The sequence below is a fragment of the Pongo abelii genome, chromosome 8 (assembly GCF_028885655.2).
Source record: "Pongo abelii isolate AG06213 chromosome 8, NHGRI_mPonAbe1-v2.0_pri, whole genome shotgun sequence".
Lineage (NCBI taxonomy): Eukaryota > Metazoa > Chordata > Mammalia > Primates > Hominidae > Pongo > Pongo abelii.
The window spans coordinates 4,437,103-4,456,608 of NC_071993.2; the positions used below are offsets into that span (position 1 = coordinate 4,437,103).

The window sequence follows — 19,506 nt, forward strand, 5'->3', positions numbered from 1 at the left end:
AAGAAAGAGAGAGAAAGAAAGAAAGAAGAAAGAAAGGGAAAGAGAAAGAAAGAAAGAAAAAGAAAGAGAGAAAGAAAGAGAAAGAAAGAAAGAAAGAAAAAGAAATGTGGTTAAAAAACAGGTATTTGAAGCCAGCTGAGACTGAAGCTTAGCTGTTCTTTGGCCTTTTAAACAATAAGAATAATGCAAATTCTGCTTTCTGGAAATACCTCACGGAAAATAATTGGTGGTTTAATAAAATATTTTCCAGCTGCAACCTTTTTCACTTCTGGCCATTATTTACAGATACAAGAAATGGAAGTCATGTATTTAAAATGATAATTTGTGAAGCTAAAACATGAAATGAATATAATTGATCACATGGTTAGGTTAATTTATACACCTAAACAAATGACTTTTTAAAATTCTCTCCAGCTTTAATATTCTGAGTTTTAGACTTTCTTATATTTTACCTTGCAACATAAAGGTAAAAGAGATTGGATGTCTTGTAAAATATCACTGTTGGTATATTTGAATATTTTATTTCTCAGTGTTAGAATATTTGATTTGAGAATTAAACTTCAGTATCAAAATAGGCAACATTAAGCAATGGGGCCATGAGAATGTGATCTGCTCTCTTCTCAAACACGTGTTACCAATGAGAAAATCGAAAGATTTTTTTAAACCAGCTTTCCAGATAATGACTGTTTTGCAGCTTATTTTTTAAATTGCACTTTAAACCAGGTTTGGAAACCGATACCTAGCTCAAAGGTAATACCCATGAGACCTAATATGCTCCATCGAAAAAAAAAGCTCATGGCATGATCAAATTGAATTTCATGAAGTTCATCTACTAGCTTCTTGGCCTTTACTTCCAAATCTGTTTTATCATATGCACTATAAATTGAAAAGCAACAGGAAAAGTTATGCTGAACAGCTGTCCTGCTATTACAAAAAAATTCTGGGAATGAAGTTAACTATGCCATGTGATTCCATTTCTGTGCTGCTGAGAAAGGAGCTACATGACAAGGCGATTTCCTTTTACAATATTTATGAGGACAGATACACTTACGGTGTGAATCATGTCCTCTACACGTGTGTGCAGGCAATAAGGCAATAGAGTCTAAACACCAACTTAGAAGGGTTACCAAAAGCCCAGTGCTCTAAAAAACAAACATTTAAAAAACCCTCTTTTTTCACCAATATACATAATTCCTTCCAGTGCCCCTATCATTTATGCTTTTGGCTTGCATCATTTTAGGCCCTAAAAGATCTTTAGTTGGAAAAACATAATAGCTTGTCTTTGTGGGGTAAATTGGACATGGAGGAGCTGTTTCACACATATTATCTCACATGATTCCCACACTGTGGTTTTATAAAAGAAAAAAAGTGAATTTCTTGGAGATGACAAGACTGTCAAAAGCACAGGACTCAATCTTAGGATTTCAATCCTGGGCACTTTCTCTTTAGATGAGGACACTAGTACCTTGACTTACCCTTGTATTGTATGTATTAATTTATCTTATCTGGAAATGCTAGAGAAAGGTTACCTTGATGCAGAATTTAAGGAAATTATCTGAAGTATTGATCCATGTCTAAAAGGGAAGACCAATGTGGACATGAAGCTCTGGGGGAAAAACAACAAAAAAAAGAGTATTAGTTAAAACATACATGTATCTATAAACCACAGGTTTCGGATATCCCAAACAAAACCATTCCACTAAAAACAACTTACAGTTCTGAAAGGAAATTTACACACACACACACACAGCATTCATTCCTCAGGTGTCACGAAAATGTGGCATTCTGAGAAACTGAAAGAGCAAGTGTAAACATTGGATCTGAATTTCACTCTTAGATATACTCTAAAACTTGGTAAAAATGAGTTGTTATTTTAAAAACTGAAAATGAAGAAAGGCTGTGACCAGTTTGTGTCATCTAATAGGACACCTGAGTATAATGATGTGCCCGGGAATATAATGCATGCGGGGCATCAATGTGCACCACAGAACAGAATCGCACAGGGCTTTGGCCCAGGTTGGAGGGAAGCATAAACTTTCCTCCTAAAATTCATCAAAAAAGCTAATCCACATATGAAATTAAGTACTGGATTCACACTACCTGTACAGAAAATTAAACACCTTAGGAAGAGAATTTATTGTGGTCCCAGGTTTATAGTGCAAATAGACAGAAACGATGCAAACCCTGCGGGAGGAATGACACTTCCACCCATGCTGCCGAGTTCTTCCACTGTTATCCTGTAAGAAAGGTGAGCTTACAGTTAAAAAGAATATCACAAGATACACAGTAAAGCACACTACTGAGACAAGAGCAAAAAGGAAAAACAGACCAGAGCAAAAGATCTTTGGAGGCTTTATATTGCAATTTTTAGACACAGATTATAAAGATGTTAAATATGTTTAAAGAAACAAAAGATGTCATTACAAATAAGAGTAAAGAGAAAGAGCATATAAAAATGATTACACATTTTAAATATAATGAAATGGAAATCCAAACACAAAAAGCAAAACAACTGAAAAAATCAATAGGTGTAACAACAGCAGCTTAGACTAGATGAATAAAGAATGAAAGAAATACGGTGCATATCTGAAAAGCTTTTTTCAAGATAGCAGAAAAGACCAAAAAAAAGGTGGGAAATATGAAAGAAAAGAGACACAGGTAATAGAGAGAGAGGCCTAGCATTCTAATTGGATGATGTGAAGGAGGGAAGATAATGACTGCAAGAGAAAAACTGTTCGGAAAGAGAATGGCTGAGCTATTCTGGAAGTCTAATAAATGTGAATATTTAAGTTCGAGATCTTAGTGAAACAAAAAACATAAACGTATTTTCAGATTTAATGGAAATATTAAATCTCCAAAACAAAGAGAAATTAAGGCATTAAGATTAATCAGGGCCAGGCATGGTGGCTCACACTTGTGATCCTAGCACTTTGGGAGGCTGAGGCAGGCTGATCACTTGAGGCCTGGAGTTCGAAATCAGCCTGGCCAACATGTTGAAACCCCATCTCTACTAAAAGTACAAAAAAAAAAAAAAAAAAATAGCCCGGCATGGTAGCGGGTGCCTGTAATCCCAGCTATTTGGGAGGCTGAGGCAGGAGAGTTGCTTGAACTCAGGAGGTGGAGGTTGCAGTGAGCCAAAATCACGCCACTGCTCTCCAGCCTGGGGGACAAAGTGAGACTTCATCTCAAAAAACAAACAAAGCAAACAAACAAACAACAACAACAACAACAACAACAAAAACCACAAAGGCTATTCTGAAAAAAAGATGGCAACAATGGAAACTATCAGCCTAAAATTGTATTTTCAACAAAACTCGCTCTTAAGAGGAGAAAAAGTCATTTTCATAAAATAAATAGTATATACTTTAGTCATTAAGAATGTAGCCCAGATGACAAGTCTTACATGTAAGATAGAATTCTGAGAAATAAAGCTTGTAGATAAGTGTGTAGACCTAAATATCATTAATTTAATACTTATAATTTATAAAATAAAATCCAAATTTTAAGATAAAAAAGTAACGTACTATTAGGCCATAATATCATGAATCAGGATTGTAGTAAATAAAGACTCTAAAAAACTTATATCATTTTGAAGGATTTTAATGACATTTATATTGAACCTTGTACACATAAAATTTCAAGTATAAGAATCAACTCTAAAATAATATAAATAGAATTTATAATTTCCAAGGCCAAAAAAACAATAAAATGAGAAAAGAAGACAATATAAAAGAAAGTAAAAATAAGAATAACAACAGAAAAGAATGGGACAAATATAAAGTAGATAATATGACAGCAATGAAACTCAATATATTTATAGTCACAATACATATCAATGCATTTAGCTTTGCAATAAAAAGACAAGGATTTTGAGAATGGGTAAGTAAACAAGCAGATCAACCCATATGTCATTTACAATAGACAAACCTAAAACTTTAAGGACAAAGAAAAGATTGAGAGAAAAAGAATGAAAAAATGATCTATCAATCAACCATGAGGCAAATACTAAGCAAAAGAAAGTTGGCCTAGCTATATTAGCATCACATAAAATGAACGTTAGGCCAAAACTTTAAATTGCATTACTCATAAAGACTTAATTACTAATTAAGTAATAATTTTACAAAACCCAAATTTAATTTGCCAGCAAACTATAACAATCCTATACTTGCATGTGCTAAATAATGTAGCTTCAATTATGTAAATCAAATAGTGACAGAAATATAAGGAGTAATTGAAAAACCCATTGTCATAATTGGAGATTCCATGGAGATCATTTGGTAATTAATAAATCAAGCAAACAAAGAAAAATGTAGTCAATTAATAGTTAAAACATGATTGACCTAATATATGTCAATCAAATACTACAACCAAATATTAAAAGGTTATTCATTCTTATAAGAATGTACACATACTTACATAATATGTACGTATTTCTAGTTGTGGCAATATGTTAAAAAAATTTATCTTGGTGAAAGTGTCATGTGAACTTAGAAAACTGTTTGATGTGTTGTAGATGAAATCCGGTTGACGGATGGTGCTTTTTCGCTATTTTATCTTTACTGATTTTCTGCTGACTTTGTCAATCACTGATAGAGGTGGGACGAAGTCTCCAACTATATTAGTGGATTTGTCTATTTCTCCTTGTAGGTTTACCAGTTTTTTTCTTCATATATTTTGATGCATTGTTGATAGATATATGTGCACTATGGACAGTTATGTCTTCTTGAAGATTTGATCCCTTTATAGTTATGCAATACTCCTGTTTATCCCGGATAATTTCCCTTGTTCTGACATATACTTTGTCTGAAACTACTATAGCTCCTCCAACATTCTTTTAATTAGTGTTGGCATGGCATATCATTTTTCTTCATTTTACTTTCGATCTATCTATGCCTTTATATTTAAAGTGGGTTTATTGTTGAGGAGATATAGTTGGGTTTCATTTCATCCACTCTATCACTCTCTGTCTTTTAATTGGTGTGTTTAGAGCATTCATATTAGTTGTAATTATTGGTATAGTTTGCTCAGCATCTGTCATGATTGTTACTGCTTTTCATTTGTTATACCTGCTTTTGTTTCTTTTTAAAATATTACCCTTTATTGTGTCTTCTTTGGTTTTAATCAAGCATTTATGTGACTTTATGGTCTCTTCTTAGCATAATAATTATACTTCTTATTTACATTTGTTTACTGGTAACCCTAGAATTTTCTAAACACATAAACCTTTGCCCCTAATCTCCCCCAAGCCTGGGACCCCAGGAGTTTTAACTCTCAGCTACTCTATACTCGTTCTTCAGCATTTAGCTTTGATCAGGGGTTACATTTTTCTACCTGCTCATGGCTCTAGTGGCTTCTGTTTCTGGTAAGCTGTGATTTTCTGTATTTCCTTGTCTCTGAAGTTTTCAGGGCATTGGTTTTCCCTGTGACCTCAGTATCTGTTGGATCTAGCAAGGGTCATTCTTTTTAGTTTATTTTTTATTGATTTCCTGTGAGGACAGGAGTGACAAATTTTAAAATGTTTACATGATGGAACAGAAACCTGAAATTGGGACGTTTCACTTTTAAGAAATGATTGGTATTACTGAACAAGTTTAAGAAACATTTATGTGAATGCTCTAGACATTCCATTTCTAGAAAGTCTTTTGCATATGTCAATCAGGAGACATGTAACAGAGCATTCACAAAATTTTACTTATAATTACCTCAAATTGAAAATCACCCACATGTTTATTTTCAGTAGAATGAACACTATTTACTTTAAGACAGGGAAAAGCATAAACTAAAATCGCACATATCAAAATGGATGTACCTTATGAACATGAAATTTATTGAAAATAGCAAGTAAGATATAAAGTATGTACTGTGTATCCACTTATACAAATAATTTAAAATTAAAATATACAAAGTATACAAAGATGTTAAAAATGTGGCTAAAACCAGCCAGAAGACTTGTGGATTTAGTAGCCTAGAATTTGATTTTGGGCTCACCATCAGGTGAAAGGACAAAGAGGCTGTTTCATTGTTGCTGTAATGTGCTCTAGGTCATAAATATTCTGCTGAATCTTTCAATATTATGTAATATTTAAAAAATAGAAAAACTTTTTTATTACACTCGACAAAATATTTTAATAATTTTCTGTAACATTTTTGCATCTTTTAATCCTTTTGCTAACATTAACGAGTAACCAGATTAATGCCAACACTTCTCATTTACTTGTAACATCTCTCTCAATTAGCAGGCCATTATAAATTTCCAGAATCTTTAATGTGTACATGATAGAATTCTTGCTAACAGCATAAGTGAACATACTTATTTATAGATTATGTAACAAATTTATCAAAACTAACACTGTAAAATAAAGTGCTGTTAGAGTAAGTCTTAGCTGAGTGTTTCATACTAACACATCTGCCTTGTGGCATAGAGTAGAAATATTTACAATAAAATTATTTGAAATATATACATGTATTGGCTACCTGAAATGTGTTCCTTTATTTATGCATAACGCATTAAAATAAATCCACATTGTGAAATTTGCTCAGGGTTTTCCCTTTTCAAAAATTTGACTTTTAGGGTTTTGTTTGATATACAACATTCCAAATACAAAAAAAATTGTAATTTTGTATACACAATTAGCAATATGTATAGTAAGGTATTGTTTTTCACAATTATTCAACCATAGACTCTTAAAATAACATATTGATATGGTTTGGCTGTGTCCCCCACACCAATCTCACCTTGAATTGTAGCTCCCATAATCTCCACATGTTGTGGGAGGGGCCCAGTGAAAGGTAATTGAATCATAGGGCCAAAGTTTTCCCATGCTGTTCTCCTGATAGTGAATAAGTCTCATGAGATTTGATGGTTTTATAAAGGGCAGTTCCCCTGTACACACTCTCTTGCCTGCAGTCATGTAAGACGTGCCTTTTTTCCTTCTTCACCTTCCACCATGATTGTGAGGCCTCCCCAGCCATTTGGAACTGGAGTCCATTAAATCTTTTTCTTTATAAATTGCCCAGTCTTGTGTATGTCTTTATTAGCAGTGTGAGAACAGACTAGTACACATATTTATGTATTTTATTCGTTTTGGAATTAGAGTAAGGAAAATTGTCGTATAATTTAGTTCTCCTTTTTACCCAGGTGTTAAAAATGGCACCAAATAAACATTGACTTCTTTGTTTTGCCAGATATATAAGAAATTTCCCCTTCCATCTCATGTCCCTCTGTACCTCATGAGTTCCCATTTGTGCTAAATTAATCAGGGTTCTCTAGAAGCAGGTCCAGGAATTGACTCACATTATTTTGGAGGATGGGGAGTCCCAAGAGATGCAGTCAATAAGTTGGAGACCTAGGGGAGCTGATGTTGTCAGCTCCAGTCCAAGTCCAAAGGCCTGAAAACATGGAAAATTGATGATGGAGTTCCCCACCCAAAGCCCAACAAGCTCAAGACCCAGGAAGAGCCAGTGTTTCCATTTGAGCTTGAAGGAAGGAAAAAGACCAATGTCCCAGCTCAAAGACAGACAGCAATAATTCTCCTCACTCACAAGAGAGCCAGCCTTTTTGTTCTATTCGGGTCTTCAACGAATAGGATGAGGCCCACTCATTTTAGGGAGAACAATCCACTATACTGAAAGTTCACTAATTTAAATGTTAATCTTATCCCAAAACACACTCACAGAAATACTGTTTGAACAAGTATCTGGACACCTCATGGTCCAGTCAAATTGACATACAAAATTAAACATAATGGCATACTTTTTCTTAACTAAATTGGGAAGAAAAGTACAAATACAAGGGAAAAAAGGAAAATGTATACGAGGTTCAATGCAAAATAGGTTTTCAGCAAATGACAACTTATTTATTTATTTATTTATTTATTAATTTTTTTTTTTTCTGAGATGGAGTCTGGCTCTGTGGCCCAGGGTAGAGTGCAGTGACACGATCTCGGCTCACTGCAACCTCTGCCTCCCGGGTTCAAGCGATTCTCCTGCTTCAGCCTTCTGAGTAGCTGGGATTACAGGCACGCACAACCACGCCCAGCTAATTTTTGTATTTTTAGTAGAGACTGGGTGTCGTCATGTTGGTCAGGCTGGTCTCGAACTCCTGACCTCGTGATCTGCCCACCTCGGCCTCCCAAAGTGCTGGGATTACAGGAGTGAGCCACCGCGCGTGGCCACATTATTTAACCATAATTGATTGGTTTTACTTTTCCATCCCACTTGCAATGCTATTCTGTCATCAATGACAATGTGCATGTATCAACAAATTTTAAATATGAAAATTGGTGAAATATTGCTTTGAATTGAATTTTTAAAATGTAAGATTATTAATGTAATATTCAGTAGATAGAATGGACACAAATAAACTATCCATTTAATGCTATCAAAATACCATCTGTGTTTGGGGGCCAGGCTATATTACCTTTGTTATATTGTCAATCTATGAGACTCTTTCTTCTAACAGGGCAATTAACATCATTAATCACACTTGGAAAAACACTGCAGTTAGGGGATAGAGGGATGAGTAACACAGGAAGTGTAAAATTAAACACAGGTGATTTAAGAGTGTGCATTGCAGGTACATAGTAAATATTATAAAAAATTATTTTACAAGGCTAAGCTTTTTCTCAAAATATAATACATACTTAGTTTACATTTTCCTTGAGAAATCAAGTATTTTTGTTTACTCTTTGTATCACATCTACCATTCTTTTATTTTTTAATTTTTTATAATGAATTCTTTTTCTCAATTGTTAATTTTTACCCTTTTCCTTTTATCTCTTGTTTTGTATACAGAAGATGCCTAAAATGGTAATGAAAGAGACGTGAAAGACTATAGATTATTTTTATGATTTTATATAATTTTATTTCTTTCATGAAACAGGGAAAGAACATGTATAGATTGCTTGCTAAATTTGTAAATGGTCAGAGCTTCATTCATAAAGGGAGAAAAGTAAAGATCATTCTATTTTAATTCATAAAACAGAAATTACTTCAAGCATACTTAATGTGTAAAGTCTAAATGGCAAAGAGGAGAGGATTCTAATTACATGCTTGGCTTCAGACACTTAATTGAGTTGCCTGAGATTAGTTAATTTGCTCAAAACATTTTTGTTGATGTCATTTTAACTGTCCAACATAGTTCACAACTTTAAAGATTGATTAATTGGTAACAACTTATTTTTTGGGTCTTGTATCTACTGTGAAGACATCTAAATTAATTCTAAGCATAAACAAAATTTAGAAATTGATTTTGTATCTAGCATTATTTAAGATTTTGTTCTATGTTGTTAACTATGCTGAGCTATAATTACATAACCATATTGAAATTCAAAAGTCAAAATGGATCTCATAGTGCTTTCACTGGCAAGAAGTTCTGATCAATAACTCATACCACATGCAAAAATCAATTCTGTTTAATTGTGGTTCTAAATGAGAAAGTTAAAACATTGACACTTCTAGAAGAAAATACAGAAGGAAATCTTGATAATATACATTAGGTAAATACAGCATAATAAGTACTAATCAGAAAGTAAGAAATTGGTACCTTATATTCAAACTAATAAATTCCGTTCCTCAAATGATGCCCTACAAGTGAAAACATGAGCTACCACATGGATAAATGTTTGCTTCTACGTATGACAAATTAAGTCCCTACCAGACCTTCTTGCAGAAAGGAATGGCAAACCTTGGACACAGCACAAAAAGCGAGTGCCTGCAGGTACCGGAGTAGGCTGGCCAAGAGCAGATAGACTGGATGGAGGGCGTGCACATTTTCCGAGACCATTGAAGACCAGGAGGTATAAAAATTTGCTGCTTGTGGCCCAGGGCGAAGTAGTCCGTGTAGCATGACCAGTGCTGGGGGGACAGAGACGGAAGATCCCTCCGGTATTCTGACCAGGGGCACAGGAAAGCGAGGTTGGGAGAACGATGACAAGGAGATTACGATATCCCATAAAAAAAGGAGCAGAAAGAGGGATCACCTAAATCTCTCTACCCACATCTCCTGCTGATTCCTAAATCATGCACGTGTAGGATAGTTAAAAAATATCTCAGTTTAAATGAAGTGATCTGGACGAAGACCAGAGCTGCCTCCCAAGGAGTAGAGTTTGCAGATCAAACTAACCAAGAAAATGGCCTGCTGAGACACAGGAAACCATGCCCATCGGAGAAACCTAAGGAAGCCTGAATCTCCTCACATTCCTATTCACAACACCGCAGATATAATCCGAGATTACTCGGAAATGATCTGCTGAGACATAGGAAACCATGCCCATCAGAGAAAACTAACAGAAGCCGGAATCTCCTCACATTCATGTTCACGACATCGCAGATATAATCTGAGGTTACCCGGAAATGATCTGCTGAGACGTAGGAAACCATGCACATCAGAGAAACCTAACGAGGCCAGGATCTGCTCACATTCATATCCACAACACCCAGACATAATCCGAGGTTACCCGGAAATGATCTGCTGAGACATAGGAAACCATGCCCATCGGAGAAACCTACGGAAGCCTGAATCTCCTCACATTCATATTCACAACACCGCAGATATAATCCGAGATTACCCGGAAATGATCTGCTGAGACATAGGAAGCTATGCCCATCAGAGGAACTTAACAGAAGCCGGAATCTCCTCACATTCATATTCACGACATCGCAGATATAATCCGAGGTTACCCGGAAATGATCTGCGAAGACACAGGAAACCATGCCCATCAGAGAAACCTAACGAGGCTAGAATCTCCTCATTCATACTCACGACACGACAGATATAATCCGAAGTTACCAGGCATACACAGAATCAGGAAAATGGAACACATTCTCAGGAGAAAAGAAAAACAATTTATTCTGAGCCTGAGATGAACCAGACATTTCAATTAATGGTAACAATTTTGAAGCAGCCATTATATTTATTTTTAATAACTAAATCAAAACATTGTTCCCAATGAATAAGAAACAAGAAGAATAAAGAGTAGAAACAGAAAAGTAGGATCACATGGAAATTCTACAACTAAAAAATATAATTTCTGAAATAGAATATTCAAACAGCATAGAATTACTAAAAAGGTCGATGAAGATGTGGAGCTGAAAATCTCACACATTGCTTGTGAGAATGAAAGATGATCTGGAAGTTTTTCATGCAGATAAACATATAGTTAGTACATTACTCAACAATTCTACCTCTTGGCATTTACTGAAAAAAAAAAAGAAAATTCAGTCAATAAAGGCTTCTACATAAAAGCTTTGTATGTAATAGTTTTATTCTTACTAGAAGATTAAGATTAATACTTAATGTTAATAGATAACAATGGAAACTGAAATCTACTACATGCCCAGTTACTATTATAGAAGAATAGATAAACCAATTGTGGTCTCTTCACATAATGGAATAGTATTCAGTAATAAAAGCTAATGTCTTATTTTTATCAATGACAAGTATCTCAAAAATATTTTCCTCAGTGAAGGAAGATAGGCACAAAAGAGGATGCCGTGTAATTCCATTAGTATTACATTCTAAAAACGGCAATAGTATTCTATATGCACAGAGGACAAAGCAAGGAAGGACTCTGTAGTCTTGGGAAAGGAGAAGAGCGTGATTGCAAAGAGCACAGAGTAGTCTTTGTGGGATGAAGGAAATAGTCTCTATCTTTACTGTGGCAATGGTAAAACAGTAATACATAATCAAATAAGTTTAGGTTTTACATCAGAATTTATCCAACTTTCAAAGTGTCAGAGGATACTAATTTTAAAAAAACTAAATTTTTGTTAGCTCAGTTTTCCTGTGCTTATATGAACCGAGGCTCTTTATTCCTCTTGACTTGTTAACATCAAGGAACATACTGTTTGAAAAGCTGCTTCAGGAGAGATAGAAAGAAAATGAATCAAAAACACTAACTGTAAGCCCCTATACCCTTGTAGAGGAAATGATAGGGACGTAAACATATTTATTACTGGCATGTAGTGCTAAGTGCTATAAAAAGATCCAAAAAATGTGCTAGAAATTTTTACAATGCATTTTATATATTGCTTCCTAAATGTAGTATAAAGTCATGAGATAGAGACCTTTTAAGCTCAAAATTTCCCCCTGGAGTCCCTATTTTTAATATAACCCACAGTTGCTGGAAATACTAACATTTTCTTAATACATTTAGATTTAGAGAGAATTCCCTTAAGAAACAAGGAGAATTGTTTTGATGTGTATAATTGTAGGAATTTGAGAGGAACATGAAAATGTTGCTAAGTAAAAATTTCTATGGGTATTTAGAGGTACTGACACATGTACCCAATATATATAGTTCTGTATAATGTCTGGGGAACTCTTAAGTTCTACTTCACTAATAAAACACACGCTAAAAAGGGGAAACATTTTCACATAGTTTTATGTCAGCCATCTAAAATACAACCTAAAGGAAAGATTGTTCTGGGCTTTATGTTTTTTCCAGCCTTTGTGAATGTTTCTAACAGAATTGATTTATTTGAGCATCTAGTTTTAAAGTGAACAGTTCCTAGCAACGTGAATGCCTATAGTGACCTTCACAGCTTGTCTTTTAAGAGGCATGGTGACCCTTGCCAGTAGCTTTTATAACTATGGATTATTCTCTGAGCTTTACACACACTGAGCCCAATTTGCTGAGTAGGTGTGTTCTTCCCTGCCCCAAGTTTTAAGAGATTTGAAAGGTGCTTTAATTCTTACCATGCAGTAAATGCTACACTGGTGATGTTGAAATAGTAGATTCCCCACACAACTATATTCCTTTCAGCACATAGTTTCTGCAGCCTTATTTCATGTCCTGGTTTCCACCCTGGTTCACCATTCCATCAGGAGTCACGGCTCCTCAATCTAGCTGGTGGCTGAACCAGCCTTGGACAGGATATCTCTCTTCCACTCCCCAATGGAAGAGCAGACACTGGGAATTCTCTGGTTCATTCCACATCTTGACAGAGACTAAAGTAAAGGGTGCTTTCATCACATTGTGATGTCAAAGAACTTTCACGCACCCTTAAAATTCTGAACTCTTTGAAGAAACCCAATGAGGATTGAAAAACTGACACACCCGACAGCTGGTGTTTGGGAAGACAACAACCCAGGGCTGTTCTGTTTCTGACTCAAGATATTGGAGCAAGCTGTGCCTCTCCATGGAGGTAATCCCTCCTCAACTCCTAGTGTTGAATCCAGGAGTCAGAGGGCCTGTATTATTGTAGACACACATGGGCATTTAAGCAAGACTTACCACACTAGGGTCTTCCATCCATTCTACCTCTTACTGTCATCTTCTATAACATATACAGAAGAAAGTAGGAGGAGTGTATCTGTGTCCACATTTTCTGCCTGGCACGAAAAATGATGAATCCACAAAGTGCAGTTTCACCTAGCATTTATCAGCCATCAAAGCTGTACAGTAATGTGACTTTCTATTTAATTCCTCACCATACCATATTGTTTAAAAAAGATTCTATCAGGCCTGGGTACAGAGGCTCACACCTGCAATCCTAGCACTTTGGGAGGCCAAGGTGGGTGGACCACTTGAGCCCAGGAGATCGAGACTAGACAGGGCAACATGGAAAAATCCCTTTTTTACAAAAAGTACAAAAAGAAAATTAGCTGGATGTGATGGTGCATGCCTATAGTCCCAGGTACTCAGGAGGCTGAGGTGGGAGGATCAGCTGATCCTGGGAGGTCGAGGCTGCAGTGAGCCCTGATTGCACTACTGCATTCCAGCCTGGGTGACAGAGTGGGACCCTCCCCCCTCACCCCCGTAAAAAAGGATTTTGTCATCTAATTTATAGATGACCTTTTAAATCACTAAACAGAACAAATTAAAATATCCAAAACATGTATTTATAATTGTACATACAAGATTCAGCTGGCTACCAGAATTTTAAATAGGTAAATGGGTATTTTAGCCCTCTGTGAATATCAATTACGTGCAAATATAGCTTTTGCCATCAGAGTGAAATATCATATAATGACTAGGTCTCTGAACAAATTTGTTGAATTTATTTTATTTTGTATTTTGAAGTTGCTTTTAATATGAGTGTTGGAATATAAGGGTCTTAGCAATTGTATTACCAGAGTATCTGAGTACCAAAAAGGATATGAGAAAATTACTTCCATTAGGTTCAAAAGGATTTATTGAGATCCTAAAATATCATACTTGCCAAAGGGGAGAATTGTCTTCCAAAATCATTTTTCTTTTTTAAATTTGGGTGTCCAAAGCCACTGCACTTACTGCAATTAATAAAATTCTCTGGCAAGGCATAAGAGTGTTCTTGCTTCAAGCTGCAAACACTTTCCCCTGAAGACTTGGAATGACACAAAATTAATATGAGGGAGGAAAGAAAGAATTAATTAGTATTTGATAGTGGAGCATTAGTTGTTGATTTATTAGTCACAACCAACATTAGCTGAGCTTACTTGATAAACCTCAAACCATATCCTTCCCAGGTTTGTTCTCATCGCCACCATAAATTGTCCGTATACTAACTGATGGTAATTTGTCACAAACAAACATAAGAGGCTCTTAGTCAAATGGTGACATATATGTGAGTGTATAAACTTCCTGTCATTAACATGACTCAAGGAATACACCAACTATGGGGAAAATTGCATCAGCAAAGGAAAAGGAAGAAGGATGTACCTACAAGCAAATGCAAATGGAAACAAAAGCAGGGATCATAATCTCTGCAGAGAAAATAGTGTTCAAGCCAACACATTATATAAACAACGAGGACTATGTTTTTGACAAATGTTAAAATTTGCACGGTCTTGCATTTTATTTCTTATGTTGCTGATTTTATAATTCTGATTAAAGCTGACCTGAATGTGTTCAGTTTATGTGTAATACGCATTTTTTGGAGGAATGAGTAATATTATTTTTCATAGATGAAGAAGGAACTGGTAGTGAGTCAGGACATACTGAAGCAAAATAATAATAAAAGTTATTATTACCAAAAAAAGTAAAATAAACTTCTAGTGGTTAAATATTGTCTCCATCTCCTTCTTCTCCGTAGATGAGGAAGCCTGCAGCCCCTGAAGGTCACAGGTGCTGTCGGAGCCACGAGGAAGAGCCATCAGTCCAGGGAGATGCTGAGGGTCGGGGCATCTCCATGGATGAGCTCCATATACTGCTGCACTCATCCAACCCTTCGTGGACATCACTTTGTAGTGAAAATCCCTTTTGTTGTTGAAGAAAGCCTGAGTTGGGTGATTTATTACTCATAAAGTATGTCAATACCTTGATGTTAATATTCTCATGAGAGAATTATACTATAGTCTTATGATAGCACTAAAAGTAATTTAAAGACCCCACCCTTCTCCAAATAAAACTAACACTTGTGAAACCCTTGCTTTGCCATTTACCATCTGTGTTCCTGGATAAACTATTAAATGTGCCGAGTCTACACCTCCACCTCAGTTTACGATCAATAATCTATATCTTTTCTTTTTGAGTTTCAATACATAAAAATAAGTGCCATGAGTAGTTCTTGTAACCGAATAGGCACTCAAAAGTGAAATTAGGCTCTTCATTTCTCCTGCTTTCTTATCGTACATCTTTATGATACTTTAATTTGAGCTACAACCCCTGAGATCTTCTTGAGAGTTAATCACTGCTGAGAGACAATACACAGACAGGACAATAGACAGATCGCATGTGATGACAGAGCTCTTACCCACAACCTCTGCAACAATTGCTCCCTGACAATGGGGACTTAGTGAATAACTGCTACATGCCCTATTTATGCCCCCAACTCAGGAACAGCAGATAAATCTAATATGCTTCTCTAATACATAGTTCTCATTCTTTTATTTTTAATGTTTATTTTTATCTTCTACAATTAAAAAATCAGCTAGCAATCATAGGGATGCATCCATCAATGCTTCCAACTTATAATCATTCTTGTATTAAGAATTTTACTCTTTCATTTTCCTGTGATTGTTTTTTTCCCCTCAGGTTCTGCAAACACATTTGTTGCCTAAAATTGCACCTCTGAGAAATTCCAGCACACTGGCATAGCGTTCTGGACTCTCGCTGTGGTATTACTGCCAGCAGTATGCTTCCTTATTAAAAAATGTAGAGGCTCACTTGCAGCAAGTTTGATAGCAGGATGATAAAATGGCAGGGTATTTTTAAACACAGATTTTATGAAATGTATTACATGGAATTAAATTTAGACTATATATCAAGGAAATCACCATAGATCTTTGAGAGTGATTCAGATTATTCTGGCATTAGTTGGACCACTCTGTTGGCTCAACAATGTCATTGCCTGAGTGGGAAATAAATGCCCCAGTCTATGGGGCCACTATCGGGTTGGCTTGCTGGTCACAGCATCCTCCCCCCACAAGATGTCTTACCTGGAAGGGTATGTAGGGCAGCAATTGATGGAAATACACAGCAGAAGAAGATTGTGACTCTTTCTCCAACACACCCCCTCCTCCTCAATACACATCCTCTGCTCCCAATGATGGTACAAACATCAGGGATTTGACAGGACACACTCAAGAAACTGTTTTTTGTCTGTTTGTTTGTTTTTCTTTTTTTTAGTTTGATTTTGGTAGGATCAATCTAAATTTAAGGTTATTTTGATGGTTAATATTGAATGTCAACTTGATTGAAGGATGCAAAGTATTATTCCTGGATGTGTCTGTGAGGGTGTTACTGAAGGAGATTAACATTTGAGTCAGTGAACTGGGAGAGGCAGACCCACCCTCAATCTGTGTGGGCGCCATCTAATCAGCTGCTAGGGCCTCTAGAATAAAAGCAGGCAGAAGAACATGAAGGACTAGACCAGTTGAGTCTTCTGGCCTCCATCTTTCTCCCATGCTGGTTGCTTCCTGCCCTTGAGTATCAAACTCCACGTTCTTCAGCTTTGGGACTCTTAGACCTTCGACCACAGACTGAAGGCTGCACCGTCGGCTTCCCTACTTTTGAGGTTTTGGGACTTGGACGAACTTTCTTGCTTCTTAGCTTGCAGACAGCCTATTGTAAGACTTCACCTTGTGATCGTGTGAGTCAAAACTCCTTAATGAACTCTTCCTCATATATACATCTATCCTATTTGTTCTGTCCCTCCAGAGAACCCTGACTAATACAGTTACACTCCTGGTCCGCATTTGGGATTCTGTATGTAAACCTCAGAATAAATTCAACAAACTTTGTTGAATTTTCCCTTTGGTGACGTCACATCTTTGCAAAGAGGGGGTTTTGGTGGTTGCTGTGATAAAACTATGTATAACAAAATCATATGCATCAAGAAATAAGGATCAAGAAGTCATGCAATGCCCACAGGTGAACATCTCCCATTATTGAATAATTATAACTACTTAACAATAAAACTGAATATTAGTTTTCTTTCAACCTATGTTATGTGTATTATTTTTTCAAGGATGCCCTAAGTGGTTAGGATAGAAATACTTAAATTTTTTTTGGACTTAGCAACTTAACAAATGTAAGCCATCGTGTATTTATTTTGGAGCACTGTGGAAATATTGCTGCAATTGTAAAGCCACAGTGGGAACTAAAAAAGCTTGTGAATCTGTCCCTATTTAATTAGACCAGGAATTTGGGCTTAAGCCAATGGTGACTCTTCTGACCAGCATCTACAGAGGGTCAGCTATGAGATCCCTGTCCACTGAAGAAGCAGGCTGGTAAAACCAATCCACCACTCCCAATGGGATAGTCAGTGTGAAACACAGAAGACTCAGTAGTAGAATGGCTCTGGGTAGACAGGAGTTAAAAATCACGGTGGAGAAACCAGGAGGCTGTGTATGTTTGGATTGAAACCCTGTATACCTGACACCTTCAGGTCTGAGTGCCACTAAGAGGAGCCGGTCACTCCATCCTGGAACAGGCCAGTCAGAAGAGGTGCAGACACTGAGGAAGGCTGACTCCTTGAAGCAGCCCACTCAGGCTGCTTTGTTAGAACTGTCTTTTAGTCTGAGTGCAAATGAGCAATGCCCCAGTTCCAGCCCTTGAAAATGTTTTCTTATGTTTTTTTATAAGTCTTAGCATACTTGTTCTACCTTCCCCAACACGCACATCTGCTGTAGTTTGTGTGATTTTTACCTTTGAATTCAAAAGAGAATAATCGTCTTATTAGCATCTGTTACGTGCTGTTTGTCTCATTAGTTGTTTTATGTGTACTTTTAATTTCCCAAATATTACTTTATGTTGGCCAGGAGCGCTATTTTATAGAAAATCCACAATAGAAGGCACATACAAGGTTTCCTTTATTGCATAAGATGACAACATATGGCAGGTTGTATATTTTTTGAACCATGCAAATTCTGTCCTCTTATTTTAAACATAAGAAAGAAGTGAATTCTATTAAAAGTAAAATGAGAAAGCCAAGATCATATATAGCGAGCCACATCATCATAATTTAGGCTTACTCTTTTGATGGCGAACACTGATGCTCCATTCTACCGTGAGGGTAAAAATGCTGACTGAGTTATCCCAATTGGAACCTGCATAATTTTCAGCAACTCCAGCTCCTTGACAAAATGTAACTCATCATGTATGTTAGTTTAGTATTTATTCCATGTGTCTTAACAGCCCAATAAGACTTCATGCTATAAATTAACTTTTTAATTGTAAAACAAATCAAGATATTCATCATAAGAGATATTTTCTTAGCATGGTTCCTGAAGGGTTAACTGCTAAACTATGTCTTCAGACCCAAGGAGATGTACCAAAAAAAAATCAGCTAAGTACCCTGTATTTTATACATTTATCAATTTTTAATGATTCTCTGTCATTTAAAAAATATGTATTTTAGAAAATATCAGTTTCAAGGATAGTGAAATGACCACTGATGTCATCATCCAGATCTTTTTGCCAGGTTACTTATCATTGGCTTCATTTTGTCTTTATGGAGTCTCTGTACCCTTAAGGGAGGTTATTTTTCTTTAGAAATTTCATTGTCTGCTTGTAGAATGCATGATCTGTTCTATTGTTGAAGCCAGGTATTCACTGACCCGACATCATTAGTGATTAATGATAGTCAGCTCTGAGAACGTTGGTTTTACTCATTTGGTTCTTATGCTGTTTGTGTAATTCCAACTGTGTGTCCTGAGGGAGTGGGATGTGAAGTCTGTCTGGAAACTTATGAAGACATAAATAGATACATATGTTCCTGAAGAATGGTTTTCATTTATGTTGGCTTAGGTACATATATATATATATTAGACATCCATCTACTATCTCATCTATTCACAGGAATATTCTGTAATATATCTTTCTCACATAGGCAGCTGCACTTACGTGTTTTCATTCTGTGAATATATTGCTTAATTCTTTAAAATGTCACAGGTTTTTGCATTGTCAGAATACTACAAGACTCATGCGATTTACAGCACATCTAAGAAACGCATTTTCCAACGTGCACTGGAGATGAATTTGTAGCTCAGCTTGTGACAGCATACACACTAATCATGCCGCTCCTCTTCAGGTCAGTTCTGCATGGTGCAGAGGGTCACTACTTATAGTATGCTACCGTAGG

The 19,506-nt window shown here is 36.1% G+C and overlaps 2 long non-coding RNA genes across 3 annotated transcripts in view; one reads left to right on the forward strand and one right to left on the reverse strand.

Annotated features, from left to right (window-relative positions):
• The window catches only part of LOC129048153 (uncharacterized), a 29,885-nt gene extending 16,951 nt beyond the window's left edge, over window positions 1–12,934 (reverse strand). The window contains exons 1-2 of one of the 2 annotated variants that reach the window (XR_008510256.1): window positions 12,698–12,934; window positions 1,530–1,606 (exon numbers count right to left, since the gene is read on the reverse strand). This is a non-coding gene — a long non-coding RNA (uncharacterized LOC129048153). The remainder of the gene's footprint in view (window positions 1–1,529; window positions 1,607–12,697) is intronic. The other variant, XR_008510255.1, reaches the window with a different exon arrangement.
• A 72-nt stretch (window positions 12,935–13,006) lies between these two features.
• On the forward strand, window positions 13,007–15,345 carry LOC103891570 (uncharacterized). The gene is made up of 2 exons (XR_655824.3): window positions 13,007–13,146; window positions 15,016–15,345. It is a non-coding gene; the product is annotated as an uncharacterized LOC103891570 (long non-coding RNA).
• Window positions 15,346–19,506: the final 4,161 nt, after the last annotated feature.